The sequence below is a fragment of the Triturus cristatus genome, chromosome 6 (genome assembly GCF_964204655.1).
Source record: "Triturus cristatus chromosome 6, aTriCri1.1, whole genome shotgun sequence".
NCBI classification, from domain to species: domain Eukaryota; kingdom Metazoa; phylum Chordata; class Amphibia; order Caudata; family Salamandridae; genus Triturus; species Triturus cristatus.
In genome coordinates this window covers 160,111,716-160,129,753 of record NC_140589.1, presented here as the reverse complement: position 1 = coordinate 160,129,753, position 18,038 = coordinate 160,111,716, and the positions used below count along the sequence as shown (strand labels likewise).

The following is an 18,038-nucleotide window of genomic DNA, read 5'->3' as shown; positions in this document are numbered from 1 at the left end:
TACAAATGAAGACAAGGCGGGACTAACAAGCCTATTAACAAATCAAAAGCCAGCATTTACAAAGGACAATGACACAAGCCAATAAAAAATATGGGCGGAGAGTGGGTAGAGCTTCAAGTCCATAAGTAAACAGCATGCCCTGCTGAGCAGCGCATGCGCTGCCCAGGCTTGACCTAAAAATATCTGCTAAGACCTACATAGAAAGTCAGGCCCAAGTTTGGATCCTCCAATAATAGTCTTGATTCAAAGAAGATAACATGAAGAAGGAAGTCTGCCAGACTATCAAATATTCCTGAGCTTTTGTATTTGATATCATTGCTATATAAAACACATAAACAGTGTTTTTTGTCACGGCTAGGCAGAGGACATCAATGTACATACAAAACATAGAATTCTAGAGTGTATGGTTTAAATATGACGTATATTAAACAATGTATCACATTACATCTAGTCGATTATATAATTTTATTTATCTTTATTGATGAAGTTGTATACAGTGCGAACAAGACCAATTCTGGTATCAAAGGGCTGTACAATGGGAAAAACCAGAGAATGTACACAAAAGGAACACATGGAGTGAAATCATGAAGTTTGGGTAACTGGGCTTTATAATTAGTATACATATAGCTGGTAATTACAGGATAATTGGCGAAGATCACTGTTGGTGAGGTCATAAAGATCATTGAAAGAATGTCAAACATGGAAAGCTAAAGGAGAAAAGTTATTAGGAGCGACTGGATTAACAGCGGTAAGGTTAACAGCGGTAAGGTTAAGGGAGAAACAACATTTACAACTCTGGCTTAGCCACACGTGCTGTTTTATATGCAAGCTGAATAACGCTTGCCTGTACCGTGTGTATGCTTGTACCGTGCATATGGTTGGTAAAGGCCGTTAGCGATCTAGCAATGCAGGGTGGGCAGGGAGTGTTGGAGACTTGCTGCGGATGACATTTGGAGGAACTGCGTCTTGGTGAGTAGTTTTTTTAGTTTTATTTAGGTTTCAGGGTGTGAAAAAGGGGCAGTTTTTAGGTCTGGGGCCGAGTTTTAGGGCTCGGGCGTGGCTGGAGGGGCAGTTTTCAGGACGGGGCCAGTTTTAGGGCTCAGGGCAGGGGGCTACGGTCTGGGTAGTTTTTTGAGCTGGGGGCCGGGTTTTAGGGCTCAGGGTGGGGGGGGGCAGTGGTGTGATCTTTACTACACATATGCCTTTACAATGAAATACGTTGTAAAGGCATGCGTGGTAAAGATGCGGTCATTTTTAAGACAAGGTGGTTAAGGCATGCGTGGTTTTGGTCTGTCATACAACCGGTTAAAGGGTATCACATCAGTGGGGAAGGAAATTATTCAATAATAACCATTTTACTTCTTTTTTTGAAGAGGGTTATTGAACGGTTGGTCCTGATCTCCGGAGGAAGAGTGTTTCTAATTTTTGGGGCAATTCTGGAGAAGGCTCGCTTAAAATTAGGTGTCAATCCATCACCAACTCTATACTGTGGGGCATTAAACATTAAAAGTGATTTATATAAATAAGTTATGGATGACGATTAATTAAGTATTATGGTATGGGTAATGAAACTAATAAAATAAGAAAATGGAGTAGGAGGGGTCATCAGTGTTTCCACATGTGCAGACCAGTAATAAGGATGTGGCCGCAGCCAGGCTTATCTTATGAGTGGTCCTGATCACAGCTGCGCACGTCATCAGAGTGGCTAGTACAGACGTGGTCAGCAAATGACATAAGGGTTATCCCCCTGCTTTTTGAGACACTTCGTAGAAATTAGAGGCAGGAGTGAGCCTTTGGAGCGACAGGGTAAAATAGTTGACTTTAGAAGACTTTATTTCAGCTTTTTTGAAAGGGGTGAACAGTTTGTGTGGAGGAGATTAAAGAGTTCCAAAATGTGGGTACACAAATCAAGAATGATTGATTCAGTGTACTTTTTTGTTGAATGTGCGGATCTTGAGGAGTAGTGTTAAAGCTGCGTAATTTTCCAAGATTCCCCCCCCCCCCCCCATAATTTCTTCCACTCCTGACCCAAATAGTGTCTACAGACACAGATTTGTATATAGATCTGCCATCAACAGGCAGCCAACTCTGGGAGATCAGTATAGGTTGTTGTGATTGCAGTGGCCACTTCCATAATGAGTTGGGTTGAATCATGGAGGTTCTTATTTATCATGTGAATTTTAGGATTACCTGGGAGAGTAAAATTTCACCTCACTAGCGGCGCCTTCAACTCAATCATCCCCTCTTCAACAATCCCTCTCCATTCTATGTCAGGACCAGGAGGTGAGGATTATGCTATTCTCTGCAACAAAATCACCGCCATTTACAATAACTGTAGACTGCAACTGAACATGACTGACCTTATACAAAGAACCCATACTAACCCAATGACTTGTCATTACCCCTTTGCCGCCACCATGAAGTTCATCCACTCTGGGCTCACATCAGACTCCGGCTGCTAAAACGCCTTTACCGAAGAACTGCAACCCATCAGCACCATACTCGCACCTAATCTGAATGTCTCCACCTTTTCTGAAACCTTCCCAGATGCTTGAAAACATGCAGCTGTCCCTTTTCTAAAGTCCCTCTGCTGACTCTAACGTTCACTAACTGCAGACATCGTAATCCAAGGACACACACTTCAATGGACCTGCTCCTTCTTGAATGGAGGGACCCAGTCAGCCTGGCACCGTACACCTTGGACACCCGTGATTTCATTTGTGGAGTTCCGCATGCATGATCTCGCTAGCCAGCATTATCCACTCTCACAACATCAGTCTTTCCCATGGTGATGATACACAGTTCATGCACACCTCATTGACAAGATGCCCACTATCTGCATCAGGTTCAATGAATGCATGACTAAAATGGCTCACTGGATGAAGACCAGCTATCTGAAGCTGAACGCCGACAAGACGGAAATCATGATCTTCACGAAGACCAACACCCACCCCCACATCCCATGCCAAGAACCTCGGGATCGACACAGATAGCAACCGTGACATGACCACCCAAGTCAATGTCGTCACTGCCTTATGATTCCATACCTTGAACATGCTGAGGAAGATTTTCAAATGACTGCCAGTTAGCGCCCAAAAAAAGCTACGCACGCCCTCATCACAAGCAAAATGAACTAGGGGAACACCCTCTATATCAAGATCAACAAAAAAAATATACTGAATGGGGCAGACCACTCAAAACTCGGTGGCCAAATTCACACTCCACCTATTAAACTGCACTCTCATCACACCACATCTGAAGGAGCTCCAGTGACTCATACCCAAATGAGCGCAATTCATACTCCACTCACAAATTCAAGGCACTACATAACATTGGCCATGCGCACCTCAACAATCACATCTGCTTCCACAAACCTTCCAGACATCACTAATCCAGACTCCTACTTGCACACACATCCCACGCATACAGAAAACCAGATTTGGCGGGTGAATATTCTCCATCGCTCCTAAAGTATGAAACAACCTGCCGCTACACATAAGAGACTTCTCCTCACTTTTTGAATACCTCAAGGAGCTGAAGACCTAGCTTTTCTAGTAGTCCCACTAGACCATAGGTTTGGCTAGACACACAACAGAAATATGGATGGTAACAGTTCCTAAGGAGGAGGCGAAGAGTATCAACAGCCAGATAGGCTGTAAGAGTGCAACAGCCAGGTATGCTGTAAGAAAGTGTAAGATGTCTCCACAAAATTAGAGTGTGCCAAGAAAGAGTAGGAGTACTCCTGTGTGCCCTCACACACCCTTACGGGGCTCTCTGATGGAGATCTTTTAGGAGTTTGCCGCACTTGTGCATGGGGGTGTGTGGGTCAAAATGGTGGTGGTGAGTGAGATATAAAAAGAGCCAAAGGACACTAACAGTTTATTGAGGATGTCCTTTGAGTCTAAGTAAAATAGATCACGGGGATGGAGGTGCAATTTTGTTGCCTGTCTGAGAGGGGAAACTGAACAAATAAGATCCACTTCTCTCAACCCGTGTGGTGAGTATTGGAATAAGTGTACAGATATATCAAGGGGTCGACATGTTTCACGCTTAAAAGTGGTCCCTAGTGGCTCCTGGAGCGCTTCATCAGGACCAAAGAAAAGGTTTTGAAAAATGGGAATCGGGAACACAACACCCTATATTCCCATAAGTCCTTTTTATAGGGGTAAATCTAGAAGTACTAGGTATAGGACACGTCGTTATGCGTGCCCCTCGAAGTGGCCTGTGGGAGACAAAAACACAGGGTGGGAGGGAAAACAGGGGAGAGACAAAAGATAAACGGAAGAACGTCATGCCATAGTACCAGAGTAGTGTTGACTATTATCTGTGCATGGCGTGGAAAATCCCAGTGCCCCGGGAGGGGGATACTAACTGGAAGTATGCACACACATATGAGGAACGGTGCAGCTAAGATTAAATTAGTGGAGATAACATGCCTGGCACGTAGCTGTTAGAAAGCATGCTTCTCCTGGAAAGCACTAGAAGGGATACACCTGAGTGATACTACAAGTGTGGTAGGAGACACACGCGCCTCAGAGGGTGACGTGAGCAAAGACGGAGACGTCAGGCTAACAATATTATACGTGTAAAAAAGGGGATGAGATAAGGTGCAAGTGGATCGTAACGGGCCATCAATAGAGACAATGCCCCGATGGGAAACAGGTACAACAAGTACACAAGTGCGCCCTTGAGATACACGTAAATACAAACAAATGTGTGCGGGGTGTGTCACGGTCCGTTAGGAGACTGCCACACAGTGTTTTGCGGGATAGAACGTGATCGTAATCAAAACACATGCAATCTCATACACAAGATCGTTATAACGAATTACAAAAAAAGAGACATCTCAAGTCCTACCCTCCCTCGCTGGAGGATGGACCTCCTCAGCGTGGCTTGAGTGTATTCAGTACAAATTAAGTTATCTTGTTCAATTTCCGACAGAACCATTGTTTTTTGCTTATACTATTACGCCCAGGTTCTGAGGGTTACTGGGTTGCCCCATTATCCTTAATGTGGGAAGGTGGAGGCAGCTGAGAAAGAAACGACAGAGCGAGAATGGCAAAGCAGGTCAGCTGAGTCAATAATCAGAGGCAGGGGATACATTGGCAGCGGCTATACAAAATATCGAGCAAAGATAGAGGGAACTTACTCTGTGCTCTTCGATCGGCATCACCTACCCGGTTACCACGGCTGCTGGACGACAAGTTGAAAAGCTGCATAGGTTAAATACAGACCTGTTGATAGTTGCAGCGTGCGTGTATGCGTCACACGCATCCAGTGCGTCGTGACGGGGTCTCTGTGAGAGGTAAGATGGCGGCCATATTGGATAGGGAAAAGACCTAAAGAAAGGTCTAACGTGACCGCTAAAACGTCAGTCAAGAAGTACAGGCAACATCGACAAGTTAGGCTAAAAAATATATTTAATATGGTCGGGTGCCAAAGGGGAAAACCTAAAGATAGGCCTAACGTTACCGCTAAAACGTCAGTAAAGATAGGGAGGCAACATCGACAATTTAGGCTAAAAATTATGGTTGAGTGCCAAAGTGGGGGCCGGGGTGCCGTAATACAGGGTATCAGGCTCCTGGTGAGGGGAAAGAACGTGTCCTAGCAGACTGGCTGAATAAACCAATAGATGTGGGGAGCAACGAGATTACAGAGTCATTTTCTGGAGAAAAACTATCCCCCAGAAAGTTTGCGATAGACCATTATAGAATCTAACCCGCAATGGTCCACTTCCACTCTGTTCAAACGAGAACAACGATGGGTTTTCAGACTTAAGAGTGACAATGGTGGTCTCAACGGTGAGATACCTTAGGTCGATCTGAATATATAACTATTCACTCTGAGCCTCATATGAGACCCTCCTCATCCACTGCACACATGGCGTAACACTGATCTGTATTCGTTGCCCTCATATCCCCTTTTAGGCTACCTTGCATCCACCAATATGATGTTTGATAGTCAATTACACTGTGGCTAAGTCTATACTCTATTATCATTATCGGCAGTGGTCTGCCAATATGGGCTCTCATATCCTCTGTTCACACAATCAGCTGGCCGGGACACAGACTTTCCCCCTCATGTTCCCCCATCCCCCTACTAGCTTGATACCTCGTATTATGGTACACCTACCTTAGGGCTACAATACATTCACAACGATCATTTTCTGACATTCAATGATACTGTGGCTTAGTTTATACTAAACTACCACCTTCAGTAGTGGCCCTTTAATACGGGTCCCCACATCTATTGGTTTATTCAGCCAGTCTGCTAGGACACGTTCTTTCCCCTTGCCAGGAGCCTGATACCCTGTATTACGGCACCCCGGCCCCCACTTTGGCACTCAACCATAATTTTTAGCCTAAATTGTCGATGTTGCCTCCCTATCTTTACTGACGTTTTAGCGGTAACGTTAGGCCTATCTTTAGGTTTTCCCCTTTGGCACCCAACCGTATTAAATATATTTTTTAGCCTAACTTGTTGATGTTGCCTGTACTTCTTGACTGACGTTTTAGCGGTCACGTTAGACCTATCTTTAGGTCTTTTTCCCCGTTTCGTGTCCCTATCCAATATTGCCGCCATCTTACCTCTCACAGAGACCCCGTCCAGACGCACTAGATGCGTGTGACGCATACACGCACGCTGCACCTATCAACAGGTCTGTATTTAACCTATGCAGCTTTTCAACTTTCCGTCGAGCACCCGTGGTAACCGGGTAGGTGATGCCGATCGCATAGGAAGAGCACAGAGTAAGTTCCCTCTATCTTTGCTCGATATTTTGTATATCCGCTGCCAATGTATCCCCTGCCTCTGATTATTGACTCAGCTGACCTGCTTTGCCATTCTCGCTCTGTCGTTTCTTTCTCAGCTGCCTCCACCTTCCCACGGCCACGCTGAGGAGGTCCATCCTTCAGCGAGGGAGGGTAGGACTTGAGATGTCTCTTTTTTTGTAATTCGTTATAACGATCTTGTGTATGAGATTGCATGTGTTTTGATTACGATCACGTTTTATCCCGCAACACACTGTGTGGCAGTCTCCTAACAGACCGTGACACACCCCGCCCACACTTAGTTGTATTTACGTGTATCTCAAGGGCGCACTTGTGTACTTGTTGTACCTGTTTCCCATCGGGGCATTGTCTCTATTGATGGCCCGTTACGATCCACTTGCACCTTATCTCATCCCCTTTTTTACACGTATAATATTGTTAGCCTGACTTCTCCGTCTTTGCTCACGTCACCCTCTGAGGCGCGTGTGTCTCCTACCACACTTGTAGTATCACTCAGGTGTATTTTGGACCACTTTGTATCCCTTCTAGTGCTTTCCAGGAGAAGCATGCTTTCTAACAGATACGTGCCAGGCATGTTATCTCCACTAATTTAATCTTAGCTGCACTGTTCCTCATTTGTGTGTGCATGCTTCCAGTTAGTATCCCCCTCCCGGGGCACTGGGATTTTCCACGCCATGCACAGATAATAGTCAACACTACTCTGGTACTATGGCATGACGTTCTTCCGTTTATCTTTTCTCTCCCCTGTTTTCCCTCCCCCCCTGTGTTTTTTTGTCTCCCACAGGCCACTTCGAGGGACACGCATAACGACGTGTCCTATACCTAGTACTTCTAGATTTACCCCTATAAAAAGGACTTATGGGAATATAGGGTGTTGTGTTCCTGATTCCCATTTTTCAAAACCTTTTCTTTGGTCCTGATGAAGCGCTCCAGGATCCACTAGGGACCACTTTTAAGCGCGAAACATGTCGACCCCCTTGATATATCTGTACACTTATTCCAATACTCACCACACGGGTTGAGAGAAGTGGGATCTTATTTGTTCAGTTTCCCCTCTCATACAGGCAACAAAATTTGCACCTCCATCCCCGTGATCTATTTTACTTAGACTCAAAGGACATCCTCAATAAACTGTTAGTGTCCTTTGGCTCTTTTTATAACTCACTCACCACCACCATTTTGACCCACACACCCCCATGCACAAGTGCGGCAAACTCCTAAAAGATCTCCATCAGAGAGCCCCATAAAACGGGCCAGTGAGGGACTGTAGCGCCACCCCCACGAGGAGCACCTGCCCGATGATGATGCTTAACACCCGCAAGGGTGTGTGAGGGCACTTCTAGACCCACACAGGAGTACTCCTACTCTTTCTTGACACACTTTAATTTTGTGGAGACATCTTACACTTTCTTACAGCATACCTGGCTGTTGACACTCTTGCAGCCTATCTGGCTGTTGATACTCTTCCCCTCCTCCTTAGGAACTGTTACCATCCATATTGCTGTTGCATTTAACTTGGGAGCATTGGTACAGGACCTTTTTTCAAGTAGCTCCTCGTCCCCCTTCTTCTCTTTAGTTTGGCTAGACACACACCTGCTCCACCTCAGGATACCCTGCGGGTGAATTTATGCTCTACAAATCTGTATAACGCAACAAATCTCCAAGAGGATCCTTTTTAAGGCCATGTGCATGAGATTCAAAGCTTACCACTCTCTGGGCCCTGTCTTTTCAAGGCATAGATTTTTTTCATTATTCTCCTCCTCAGCAGCTGAGATGCAGCAACTCCTGCCTTTCAGCCGTCATTATGGATTGACATGTTTGGCTGGAAGAGCGAGCTTTCTCAGTTGTATCCACTCAACATTGGAATCAACTCTCTCCTCATACAAGAGCTTCTGATCAGTTTGCTCTTTCCAAGCTAGTGGCCAACGATGGTCTTTTACCTCTCCGTAGTGTTCAGTTGTTTTTAGTGCCTGGACACCTTGCAGTGCTTAGTTTGTAAAATATGAAGTGCAGGTGCTCAAATGTTTGTTGGAGGCCACACCTACTTTTCTTCGACACCACCCATTTCCTCCACTGGCTCCATCCACTCTATTGGCTCCACTCACGTCCTCAACTGGCACTGCTACAAGTCAGATGTAATACCCGATCGATCTGAATTTCAGCAAGCGATGATGACGCATCATCATCACCCACAGTTAGAGGTTCTAATTTCCTGTCTGTGCCATCCAGAGCAGTGAGACAGGATTGTGGCACTGGCCCAGGATGCCGGCGTGACGCGTCGCGTCGCGTCTGTGAACTTCTGATGTGGGGTAAACACCATTTTGAAAAGGAAACCTGATCAGCAGACTGACTGATCCAGTCAGATAATACATTCCTTCCCATCCCAAGTCTTTCCATTCAGTTATTCAATTGTTCATAGGCACAGGCCAGAGGCAGCAGATTGCATTAATGTGCACCAGCAGTGATAGGCAATTTATTATTTGCATTTCTACAGATCGGACAGAGCCAGAGGGATATTTATTTTCGTAGCAGTCGGTTGGTGAAAATGTCTTTTAATGCACTTTTTAATTGTTGCAAATTGTGCTGCAAAATTGCCATTACTGCCTCAAATGGATGTAATTTGGTCCCACTATTTAGCCTCTGCCTGCTTAGGTCTCGTAACACCTGAACTGCGGTCTGTTGGCGAGAAGTGAGCATGTACTGGAGTATGGCCTGCAGCTTGTCAATAGAGGCTATGAGCTCCACTGCAAAGACAGACACGTAGCGACAGAGTGCATTCTCCTAGCTGCCTGTACGCCTGGATCTTCAAACAGAAAGAGACCCAAAGGCACAACGGTTGCTGTTGCACCAGTACTGTGTCTGTGTTTCATAGTCATAGATATTCCATCCATGCTCAGTCGCATGCTTGCAAACTATTTTTGCAAGAAGTGCTGCCGGTGCGTGCGTCGTCGTGTGTGCAAAAGGTTTCAACTTTAAAGCCTGAGCCACTGCCAGTGAGCCTGATGATTCAATCTGGAATATGCAGTACTGGGAATATGGCCAGTCAGGAGGGCTGAGCACCTGGGTATTATAGGATGCTGTCAGGCTGGCCAGCGGGCGGGTGAGTGAGTGAGCCCAAACTTCTCTTTAATAACATTATTTTTGCCATGCGCTCAATTCCAGTCATAATGTGTCGGTGACGCTTCAGAAATTCAGACAGTGTTATTTTACAGTCCGACAGTAGACCATCATCAGTTCATGATTCTTTTAGTAACTGTCTTGCATGCATAATTGTACTTGGCCTGGCATGATGGAAGGAAGAGGGAATCGGAGCGTGCGTCGTACGTGCACAAGAACTGGTTTCAACTTTAAAAAAGCCTGAGCCAGTGAGCCTGATGAATGAATCTAAATCTGGATTGAATATATATGCAGTACTGTAAAGTACTAGGAATATGGCCAGTCAGAAGGGCTGGTATTACAGGATGCCGATGCCGCCAGGCCAGCCCGCCAAGCATTTGGGCGAGTGACTGAGTGAGCCCAAAGTACTCCTCTTTAATAAAAATTCTTTTGAAGCGCATGCCATGCTTTCGATTCCAATCAAGATTTGTCAGTGTGTGACGGCTCCCAAATTCGGACAGAGTGACCGTGTTATTTTACAGTCTGACAGTAGACCATTAACAATTAGTTCATGATTTAGTAACTGTCTTCTTGACTTGCTTGCATACATAATTGTACCCGGCCTGGCATGATGGAAGGAAGAGGGAATCGGTGCGTGCATTGTGCGTGCACAAGAACTGGTTTCAACTTTAAAAAAGCGAAGCCTGAGCCAGTTTTTATTTTTTATTTTAATGCAGATTTATATAGTGCAAACTCGACCCAAAGGTATTGGAGCGCTTTACATGAGCACCAGTTACATTACAGGACACATTCAGGCACGGGGAGAAGATCAAGTGATTTGCTGATGGAAAGAAGAGGGAATGGATGCCGCCTCTTGCCTATATTTTCGGCAAGGCGCGGGGTTACTCGGAGCATGTGTGCCCAAATTAATTACCCGGCGGCGGTAGTGCGGTACCCAGCCGTTTGTTGACTGAGAGACCTGAGACTAGTACTGCCTGAGACGGGGTGAGCACACTGAGAAAGTGAAGCCAAACTACATTTAATTAATTTGTGTGCTGGTGCGTGCCATGTTTGGACAAATCAAGTCAGAGTCTTAGAGAGCCAGGGGCTGGCCTGGGTGGGTAGGGCCTGCCTTGGCTTTTTAACTTACTTCTAGTACTACGGCACCGGCAGGCCCTAGGCTGTCCGCAGCGCCTATAGAGATGACCTGCTACGGCTGGCGGGTGTGCTGTGCAGCGGCTACTACTAGGCCAGGGCCAGGCAATGCCCGGTCTAGCAAGCAATGAATGATGATCACACACAACTGATCACATCCTAATAATCAAATCTGATGCTGGAGGGAAGCTGCCTGCCACCCTCACGGTGATCTGAAGACCGGACGGTCCGGACCATCACGCCACCATGCTCCGAGTCCGAAAAAAATAACCGTGTTGGTTTTGGCATGGCATGTAAGACATCACATCACTAGTTGGGTACTACTCTAACACTAAGTAAGTTAGTGATTAACTTCTTACCTTTACTCGTGGTGGGCTGGCAGGGAGTCAGGGACACACTCTGGCTGCACTAGTCTCACACTGAGTTCAGCCTTTAACTTATTAGGCGGCCTGGTGATGCTTGCTGCGCTAGTACCAGACAATTCTGGCTGATTGATGCCTGCCCAGGCTGCCGCTGTCCTGCCCTCAGGCTCAACCACGTCGTTGTCGGGCGGGGTGGGGCTGAGCGAACGACGATGACTCGTGCTGAGCTGCGCTGCTGCGGTGGTTATGCTGGGCCCTGGGGCGTGGCAATGTGAAAAAAATCTGCGCACGCTGCCTGCAGCATAGCCCACCCACCCATCCAGAACAAAAATCTAGCCCAAAAAAGCACTGGTCCGTGACTCACTCGGGAGACCGGAGACCGACGTGAAAAACTCGCTGCGGCTGCACCGTACAGTACAGGGTAAATTAAATATATACATCTATCATTGTGCAATATGTGACGTGCCCAGCAGTTGCGTGTAGACCCAGCGCTAATAATTAAGTGCCGGTGCTAAGCACCGGAAAGCACCGGCACAAATTAAAGCATTAGGTATTTGCATGCTTTATAAAATTTTAAATCCAATTAGAAGAATATATTATGGGAGGACACCATGAAACTGAGTTGTCTCCTCAGCAAATTGGTGATGTGATAGACCAAAGCCTGTAATTGTTTTCCTTTGATTCGAGATTCAGGTGGGCTCAGAGTAGACCTTTGGGGCAACTCCTTGGGATATAGGACTGGATCAGAGAGAATGCGCCTCCTACCATGATCGGTTGTAGAATTCGATAATATTGAAAATACACGGTCATCATCGATGATTTGGAAGAATGCTGTTTCTGCACTATGTCCTACTCTGATATCAGATTAGAAATCACCCAATAGATTATCATCATTGACAAACTGTTTCAGGTGATAGTTGCTACAATGCTAAAGGACTTAAGCTGAAAAGTGGAGACCAGAGATTGGACTGAATTAATTGAGCTCATCTGGGTCAGTAGTTTTTTTTTTTTAAGTAGGGAGACTTCTTCCGCTTTTAGCCATTTAACTCCAAAGTATAGACTAACAGCTGTGTTTTTATTTATCCACCTTACTCAAAACCCCTTCTTGGTGGCATCTTAGGAATCCATTCAGTCTGAGTATGAAGATACCTTGAATCAGTAATAGACCCATATCCATTTCTTCTAAAATCCACATCATGGGCATATTTTGTAGGCACCAAACTCTGTTGCCATCAGATGACAGCTCTGCTCTTAATGACAAGGAAAGAGAATGGTCAAGAATCCTGACTTGTATTGTTTAGTACGTGTCACATCGAAGAGTGGTGAGAGAGTTGTGTAAGGACCTGGTAATTAAAGGATTGTCACTAACTAATCGAAAAACCTGGCAATCCACATCACGTAGGCTTTCCCGCTATAGGATATTGTAATAACCAAGGGTGAGGAAATTGCACTGGGTGGCACAGTAAGTGCAGTTGTTGTAACTGTTGCGTTATCATCACCTTACTTTTCCTGCTGGCATACATAGAGCACTAAGGCGTAATGGTAGAGAGCGATTTGCCGTTTCACCTCCACCGATCACTGAAACAAACACGCAAGTATTCAGACTTCAGAAGCTTATTTCTAGAATTTCCAAGAACTAAAGGGCTCTAACTGTAGACATTCAAACATTAGGCAAGTTCCCCCCTATAAGGTGCAGCATTACTAACGAATAATAAATCCTTCAAGAGTAAACCTAAAATCTAAAGATAGTGACGATAGTCTGGCTGAGCAGGGTAGGGACTGCTCCTGGTGGGGCTTCTCCCTAACACCTGCAACCTCTGATTGAATAAATCAAGAATCTTTTACATACTTGAATGTGGAAGGGCTCATGTATGTCTCCTTTTAACAGAGGATATTAGTTTTAAAGAACCTAAGTTCACACAATAGTCATCAGCGGTCTGTGCCTTGTGAGAAGAACTACCGCCTGGCCGTACAGGACAGTAGTATATGGAGAGTGTGAGCTGGCACTTTGAAGGAGATGGAAGTCGGGAGCAGAACTTTTACAACAGTCCCTTATCGGAGAGAAGCAGCAATAAGGAGAAATTTTGGTGAACAACCTTTACAACGCAACTGTTACAACGCACTACACTTACAACGAAATTTTTACAACGCAACATCCACTACAACGCATTCCATTACATAGCATACTACCTTTACAACGCATACCATTACAACGCAATCCAACACTTACCCTACTGTTGCACCCCCTGGAGTTAGAATAGTAATTTTTACCCCTATACTATGCGTTGTAATGGTATGCGTTGTAAAGGTAGTATGCGATGTAATGGAATGCGTTGTAAAGGTAGTTTTTAAACATGCGTTGTAGTGTCATGCTATGTAATGGAATGCGTTGTAGTGGATGTTGCGTTGTAAAAAATGCGTTGTAAGTGCATGCGTTGTAAAAGTGTGCGTTGTAACGACATACATCCAGAAATTTTTAACTGCTCATCCATGAATGAGAAATCAGCTTGCTGTGCTGCTCAGTCTATTCATCTTGGAGGCGGAAGTATTAGAGACTCATCCACCTGTGTTTTCTGTGAGTCTAGTATTAGGTGGACAAAGAGCTTCCTTTGTTTATTTTCTTCCAATAATAGCATATGTGATCTCACTTGGGAGCTGGAATGGATGAGTGAAGGTAGCTTACCAACAGGATTCCATGCACTGAATGCATACCATAGTAGTAGTAGTAGTAAAGCTTTATTTCGATATAGAAACATATCATAAAAGCAAAACATGACAGCATAAAAACAATGGTCGAAACAAAGCAATTTACAATTCGTATTACCATTAAAAACATTTCATATTTACACGAGATAATCTTAAAATTTATGAGAAATGAAAAAGGGACACTTTACTGTATCATCAGTTGTTTAGCAGATCTTATGCGCCAAGCCCAGCCTAGGAATTTGGCCAAACAAATGGCAAAAAAGGGTCTTGTATCTGAGAGCAGTATTCTTATAGCTTCCAGATGTGAGCGAGTTCCCAGGCTCCTACAAAGAGGCTTCAACCACCTCCGTCTAGGGGCCATATAGACTCGACACTCAAATAGAAAGTGTGCGACAGATTCGATTTTTAGCTCGCAGAATGGGCAATAGGGTACAGTTTGCAGTGGTGGTTTCCAGGTAGAGGTAAACTGACATAAAGGTAAGACCCCGACCCTGCATTTAAAATATAAAGCCCTATCATGTGAACTGTGAATCAAGTCCAAATATGGTTCTCTGGAGGGGATATCTTTAACCATCAAGAAGTTGGCAACAGATCTTGGGTGATTTGATTTACCAAGTCTCTCGTTATCCACCCAAGACCAGTAAGCCTTCTTCAGTTCTTGTTTAGGAGGTGCTGTTTTATTTTCCCACGCAGCTCCCAGACCGAGCTTGTATAATGCCCTCTTGACCTCTCTGAGCCAGGCGATCTTATGCCAGCCAGGTAAGGACAGTACATCTTTTAGGGCGTCTGCATAGCTGTGGAGTTCGGGGACGTTCCAAATTCTAGACCATAATAGTAAGGGGCGTAATTTAGCTTGCTCGCAGATTGGACGAGTACCTGCGTCCAGCAAGAGGGGGATTGTGGGGGTGCTCTGGGGTAGCCTCATCAGATCTTTGTGAAATTTATTTTCTAGGTGGGCCAAAGTATCCACTCTCTGGGTACCCCAAAGTTCTGCGCCATACAGTGCTGCACTCACAACCCTACCCCTATAAATATCAAGAAGTGCCCCAATAGGTTTTATGGAGGAAGCACGCTGCTCTTTAAGTAAAGCACCAACAACCCTCTTATGGGTTAGAAACACTTTTTGGTGATGGGCCTTCCAGCTCATACTATCACAAAGACGTATGCCTAGATAGTCAAATTCTTTGACCCGTTCTAATGTGACAGAGTCTAGAGTGGGGGGCTTAACAGATTTCTTAGGGGGGTTGAGGACAAGAAATTTAGTCTTGCCAATATTTATGGCCAGTCCCTTGGTGTCACAGAAGGCCTTGAAGCTGGAAAATAATAACTGTATGCCTGCAGGTGATTTCGAAATCAGGAGGGTGTCGTCCGCAAACAGGAGCGTCGGGATTTTCCTTCCAGCCAGGGATGGTGCATCTGCAGGATGTTGAAGAAGGTGCTCCACCACTCCATTGACGTAAAGCGAAAACAGAGTGGGGGCAAGCACACACCCCTGGCGGACGCCCCTGTCTACTGGAATACACGGGGTTTTTTCTCCCTGGGCACCCCATCTGATTTGGGCAAAGGTGTTTTCATGGAATTTTATCAGCAAGGCCAACAAATAGGGAGGTAGACCTAACTCGTCAAGGACCTTCCACAATAATGCTCTTGGAACCAGGTCGAAGGCTGTTTTTAAGTCTATGAAGACTAAGTATAAGCTGCCCCCTCCTAGCACCACTACCTTCCAATAGAGCATTAAAAAGCGGAATGTCTGCTCGACGGTGCCTGTCCCTGATCTAAAACCCGCTTGGAAATCAGACAATATCTGATTTTCATCCACCCACTCCAGAATCCTGCCCAATACCACTTTCCCCGCTACCTTTTGCGTCGAATCCAGCAAACTGATGGGGCGGTAATTGGCTGGGTCTTCCCTGCTACCCTTCTTGAAAATGGGGACTACTTCAGCGCCCCTCCAAGAGTCAGGGAAAGACCCCCCCAACATAACCTCATTAAGAAGAGCAGCAATTAGTCTGCTCCAAAATGGGGGATTATTTTTTATCAAGTCGCCCGGGATCCCATCAGGTCCTGCCGCTTTGTTAGAAACAATACACCTGATTGCCTTCTCTACTTCCAAGGTGGTAAATAGGACTTCATTTGGTGGGAGATCTGTGGAACTGAGCCTTGGGAGCGGGTCTGGTTGCGGAGGCCCTGTCTGAGCCGAATACAATTTCGAAAAGTGGGCAAACCAGGCAACGCCAGGGATATTACAAGTCAGTTGTTGATCAATGGGCTTGACTCTTGATCTTAGCAAGTCCCAGAACCCCTTAGCATCTTTCCTTGTGCTCGCCTCCGTTAGGTCACACCAAAAGTTGAAATCATATGTCCGCTTGGCCTCAGTCACAGTTTTCCTATAAAGTTTCCTTGCAGACCTGATGGTAGCTTGGTCTTTTCCTTTTACTGCAGCAACAAGATCACCCTTAGCAAGTCGACACTTGGCTGTGAACCACTTTTCACTTGTTCTCAGGGCCCCCTTTGAAGCAGTTCTGGAGCTGGGTTTGGGAATGGTGAACAGCCCACTTAGTGCCGTTACAGTCTCCGTAAATAACGATAAAAACATCTTGCTATCGCTATTCGTGCTATCAAGCCTAGATTCAGCCTCTAGTAAGATGGTTTCAGCTTGTGACATCCTAGCCTCATCCGCTGAGACTCTTGCCCATTTAAGACGTCTGCCACAGTTTGAGGGAAGAATCTCATGTGAAGCTTTCCATAACTGATTAGTGGTTTCTTGAGACCCAGTTTGCCAGGGGACAGAAATGGTTAAAGCGAGAGGGTTGTGGTCGCTGTCACAGGTCTCTATAACCTCCATGTCTTGATGATATGGCCAGAGGTTATAGTTGAGCATAACAAAGTCAATTCTGGATGAGTGGCCCGTCCTATTGTATGTATGGGCACCCATGGGATCTGATTTAGAACGCCCATTCGTTGCTCTCAAGTTATGCTCCATGCAAAGAGCATTTATATCGATCGCCTTTTGTGTCCATTTAGGGATCGGTTCGAGGTTCAAAATAGGGATGCCCCTCCTGTTATCCTCCTCGTTGGTATCCAGAATATCTTCTTTGGCTAAAGGCTCAAAACAGCAATTAAAATCGCCTGCCAGCAGGACGAGAGAGTCGGCGTCACAGGCAGACAGGTAGTTGCTTAAGCCTAAAGAGTTTAGAGATCCTCCGTTCCTAATGCCCCTTAAGTAGAGATTAAATAGTTCTAGTTTACTTCCCCCTTTGTAGTGCACTGTTAGCCATTGAAGGTCAGGTGTTTCGGTGGTCCTTTGAGAAACACTGAGGTCTAGTGCTATGTTGATCCAGATGAGAAGACCACCGGATGGGCGTCCTTTAGAACCTTGGTGACATACAGCCGGAACATAGAAGGTCGAAAACCCCACTCTATGTCTAGGTTCCTGGCACCATGTTTCCTGTAGCAAGCAAATGTCATAGGGTGCCAGGAAGGTGTTCCATTCCGGGTTATCAAAGTTACGTGCAAGGCCAGCCACATTCCAGCTTAAGACCCTCAGTGAAGAATCGCCTGGGGAGGCAACTCTAACAGGCAGGTCGAGCTCCATTGGATTAGATTGTACTGGAGGAGGGGGGATCGAACAGGGGCTGTCTGGCCTCGTTTCCACTCTTTTGCAATCTAAAATGGCCATTTTGATCGGTTCCATGGCCCGGGGCAAGAGAGTCAGAAGCCCGGCTTGGCTAGTTGGAGGGCCGTTGGTTGGATTTCCAATTATGTCTATAACATGTGGAGACAATGCTTTTTCTAGTTGTGGGCATGCTGGGAACATAGAAAGTCAATCGACCTCCTCCAGGCCTCCAAATCTATTGTAGGTTGAAAGGCCATTCCAGTGTAAAAGAGTATTCTTTTGCCTCATGGGATGGGTGTTCCATGGGTGGTG

At 45.6% G+C, this 18,038-nt stretch overlaps 1 protein-coding gene across 1 annotated transcript in view; it reads left to right on the top strand.

The window, feature by feature from the left end:
- PINX1 (PIN2 (TERF1) interacting telomerase inhibitor 1) overlaps positions 1-18,038 on the top strand; it is a 547,240-nt gene that overhangs the window by 46,497 nt on the left and 482,705 nt on the right. The gene's annotated exons all lie outside the window — the stretch shown is intronic.